Below are 4596 nucleotides of genomic sequence, written 5' to 3' on the forward strand. Positions count from 1 at the left end.
TAGTGGGTAGTAGAGTCAGAATGGTGGGAGAGAGTAAGTGGGCTGATGGCTTACAGCTTTGGGGGAAGAAAGGGGAAAAAAATATTCCAGAGAAACTAGAATTGTCTGCTCTGAATTTCTAATCTGTGCATATTCCTTTATATAGGATGCTACGTGGTGAAGATTTGCAGACTCAAATTTCAACATCATGTGCAGATTGTGATAAAGTTAACCAGAATTTGAAGAACCAAAGATGGAGAATCACTCGGCCAAAATCCTGCAACACTCTCACTCATAGCATTATCGGTCTATCTGCACCAAATGGACTGTGAATGGTACAAGACAGCAGCCTACTACCATCTTCTCAAGGGTAACTAGAGATGGGGAATAAATGCTGGCTGAGCCAGTGATGCCCATATCCTGGAAACGGTTTCTATCTCTAGTTGCTGAAACCCAATTGATGTTACTGCAGGATGACAAGGGATGCTGAGTGCATCCTCCAGGAAGAGCACCATCACATTACCCCTGCCTATACGCACACAGTAACACAGCAACGTCACTGGAACAAAAGGCAGTGAAGCCAAAGGAGGACTTAGATATAGTTCTTCGAGATAAAAACCATCAAAGGAAATTGGAACACAGCAGGAGCAGGAGACTGAGCTGGATGGTCAGCTGCTTCCCATTGAATGGTGGAGCAGGATCGAAAGGCCTCCTCCTGCTGCTATCTCCCAGGTATGTACATAACCATGGAGCCCGGGTAGGAAGAAGTCGGCAAGGCAGGGATTCTCCAGGCCATTGCACTTCCACATCAGTTTTCAGTGAGGGATGGTTTGATGGATTTTATTTAACATTTAGGTCTTTCACACAAGGTTTGTGACTTTGTTTTGCTTTAAATGTAAACGTTTATTCCACAATAAATAAATCTAAAAGAAAAGACACGGAATATCTAAATATAAAAGTTTTAAAATTTCAAATGCCCTTTGGAACAAAATCGTGTCTACTCCCGTACACCATCACGACCCAGTTACTCACACTCCAGGGAAACATTCCCTCCCTTTCTGAACCTTTGGTTTGCTTTAACTGCTTTTCAGTTCGCGTTCTGTGTGCTGTGAAGCGTTCTTTTTTCTTCTATACAGAAGTGTTATCACATATGGCAGAGCAACCTTCCCACCATCAACATCATCATTACACCGTTTTGGTTTTTGTTAATATATAATCACCGGCAGTAAACCATTTGTAAACCAATTGAATTTTTCCAAACAAAACCCATTACGGGCCAAGCAAACTATTACAAGTGACAGAATGGGAAGGGACTGTATCAAAGTAGAGTTGTGGTGATTGGGCAGCAGTGGAGATAAAGCACTGTATCCCCTGCGGTGCCCACCTCTATCTAAAGGCATCGAGAGCAATGATACACACCACATGCTCCTTCTCCAAGGACACCCTGCCGTGTAGCCTTTATCCTCAATCATAGAATAGAATCCCGACAGTGTGGAAGGAGAGCATTGGCCCGTCAAACCCCACCGACCATCTGAAGAACATCACGCCCAGAGCATTCCATCCCTGTAGCATTGAATTTCCAATGGCTGATTCACCTTGTCTGCACATTCCTGGATCCTGTGGACAATTTAGCACAACCGATACACCTGAACTTCACATCTTTGGACTGTGGGAGGAAACCAGATCACCTGGAGGGGACCCACACTATCATTGGGAGAATATGGGCACTCCATACGGGCCGTTGACCAAGGCTGGACTCCAAACTTGTACCTGGTGCTGTGAAGCAGCAGTGCTACAGTCACAATTTACATCAAAACAGATGATACCTGCTCATTGTCACATTGCTGTTTGTGGAGACTTATGCCCAGAGAGACATCCCGAGGTTCAGAAAGTGGCAATATAAATTCAGTCAACTCCAGCCCAGTTAATGTTATTAACAGCCACACATCAATACTCCAACAGTGTCATCATGTACAAGGTCCAGTCCTGACTCTGATGAACAGTAACTGCAGAATCAGAGTCCTGCAGTGATGTGTGAACTCTACCCCACACGGAGCAGGGGGATGACCACTCCCCTGTGTGCACTTACTGGTCTCTCAGTCCTGTTGAAGATGCAGCAAATCCCTTGTCACACAGAGAGGTAAACAGCTCCTACCTAGTGTGGTCTCAGCAGACCAGATGAATCACTGAATCCCTTCTCGCACATTGAGCGTTTGAATGGTCTCTCCACTGTGTGGGCTCACTGGGGTGTCGGGGGAGGGATGAATCACTGAATCCCTCTCACACACTGAGCATCTGAATGGACTCTCCCCCAGTGTGGGCTCACTGGGGTCTCAGAGCTGCGGCATTTGAGTGTGTCTCATCCTACACTGGGAGCAAGTGAATGACCTTTTCCCCAGAGTGAGTTCTCTGGTATTTCAGCTGGTCAGAGGACTGAGTAAACCCTTTCCCACACACTGAACAGGTGAAGGGCCTATCCCCAGTGGGAATGCACTGATGTCTTTGCCGATGAGAGATTTGAATGAATCCTTTCTCACACATGGAGCAGGTGAACGGTCTCAATCCTCTGTGCCCTCTCTGGTGCCTCAGCAGATTGCAAGATCGTGTAAACCCTTTCCCATACGTAAGCCAGGTGAGCGGCCTCTCCGCAGTGTGACTGTGTTGGTGAGTGTCCCACTGGGAGGGGTAGGTGAATTCCTTCCCTCCTTTCCCACATTTACACAGCCTCACGCTGGTCCTGTAATGATGGTGTGTTCCCAGATCACATGTCCAGTTAAATCCTCAACCATGCACACAACATGGGAATGGTTTCTCTGGGTTGGGAATGCTGCTTTCCCTTCCATATTACCCATAATGATCAGGACCTGTGGAATTGGGTGGCTCTCATATTGCTTTCAAGTGTGAATTTCCCATCTGTGAATCATTTGGCTATGAAACAAGTTTATCTCTGTCCTTATTGCAATAATATTGCAGGAGGAATTGAGAACAGTTCATAGTTTACTCTATTATTCGTTAACATCAGTCCGTCTCACACATTGTTTCTATCCCTTTAAATGAGAACAGCAGTGAAGGACAGTGCTCCTTTAAACAGCCAGCCTCTGCACATGCTCCAATGAGCAACTTAAAGCTGTAGCTATGCTTTCGTGTCTCCAAGGGAATGGGGAGAACCTGGAAAAGAGGCTGGATCACTGAGGAAGTGAATTTCCCAGGCTTTGGAGAAGCAAAGACAAAACTGCAGGACAGAGTCTGAGTGGGACTAAGTTTTTTTTTATCAATCGCAACTTTTGTTATTTTTTTGTCCCTCTGACTCCGAGCTCATCCCACAACGCCCAGCTCCAGCTTTCCCTTTAGTTCTTTGAACGTGAAAAACTTGAACAATGCAATGATCTCAGTTATGTGTCCAACTGTCATCATGATGCTGAAAGTAAGTTAGCAACATTTTAAACAACTTTGTGCACTTAACCAGCAGAACTGACACCTCCTCCATTACTTACACTTCTTGACCCATGATATCAGCTTCTATGACAGTTATAATTCTCTGACCACTTGGTTGGAGCCAGGTAAGTCAGTTCCAACAACTATTAATAGATCGTATCGAAAGAGGGTGCCCCTCAACTGGCATTCATTTCCCAAATGTGTTTTTTTCTTTGAAAACACTTGACATGTCTGGCAACCTGGCAATACAGCATACAGTAAATTGACAGTCTCAGTAGCCACTTCCAATCCATGAAGCAGCCAGTAACATACACCAGTGAATTGATTTCTAACAGCAGCATTGCCCTCTCAGGAGAGATTGAGGAGAATGAGGCTGTCTTCTTGAGCGTATCTAAACATGAAACACTTGAAATGAATATTTTTTTTAAAGAGCTCAATAGGATCGATACAGGAAGGATGTGCTCCCTGGCTGGTGTGTCTGGAATGAAATAAACACTAACTGTGGTATCTTTAACCAGCGTCCCCTTCAGTTGCATCAATATTGTGTATTTTTGAGCTCATCCAGTTTCACTCTTGAGCATTCCCATTGTTAACTGCTGTAATGTTGGGGGCCATTTGGAATTCTATTCCCAAACCTCAACCGTCTGTCATTCACTTTTACTCAGTGAGACACTCCTTCAATTTGCCCTCTTTACCAAACTTTCCTTCACCTGCTCTGATTTTCCCTTATTTGGCTCAGAATTAAGTGACCACAGAACTTTTATAGTGTAAAAGGAGGCGATTTGGCTCATCAGCTCCTCAAAGAATCCTCTTCCCTCAGGCTTTTCTTCTATCTTTTCCCCATTCTTCCTCTTCCGATGTTGAAGGGAGGCATGGTGGCAGAGTGGTTAGCACTGCTACGTCACAGCGCCTGCCACCTGGGTTCAATTCCCACCTTGAGCAACTGTCTGTGTGGAGTTTGCACATTCTCCCCATGTCTGCATAGGTTTCCTCCCACTGTCCAAAAATGTGCAGGTTAGGTGAATTGGCCATGCTAAGTTGCCCGTAGTGTTAGGTGTAGGGGAATGGGTCTGGGTGGGTTGCTCTATGGAGGGTCGGTGTGGACTTGTTGGGCCGAAGGGCCTGTTTCCACACTGTAGGGAATCTAATGTTCACTTCATTGTACCTGGCTCCATTAGCAGT

The 4596-nt window shown here is 45.4% G+C and overlaps 1 long non-coding RNA gene across 3 annotated transcripts in view; it reads left to right on the plus strand.

Moving 5' to 3' along the window:
• The window catches only part of LOC122549784, a 26675-nt gene extending 26328 nt beyond the window's left edge, over positions 1-347 (plus strand). For all 3 annotated transcript variants that reach the window (XR_006311656.1, XR_006311657.1, XR_006311658.1), the window contains exon 4: positions 146-347. This is a non-coding gene — a long non-coding RNA (uncharacterized LOC122549784). The remainder of the gene's footprint in view (positions 1-145) is intronic.
• The last annotated feature ends 4249 nt before the right edge of the window (positions 348-4596 follow it).

This window comes from Chiloscyllium plagiosum, chromosome 5 (genome assembly GCF_004010195.1).
Source record: "Chiloscyllium plagiosum isolate BGI_BamShark_2017 chromosome 5, ASM401019v2, whole genome shotgun sequence".
NCBI lineage: Eukaryota > Metazoa > Chordata > Chondrichthyes > Orectolobiformes > Hemiscylliidae > Chiloscyllium > Chiloscyllium plagiosum.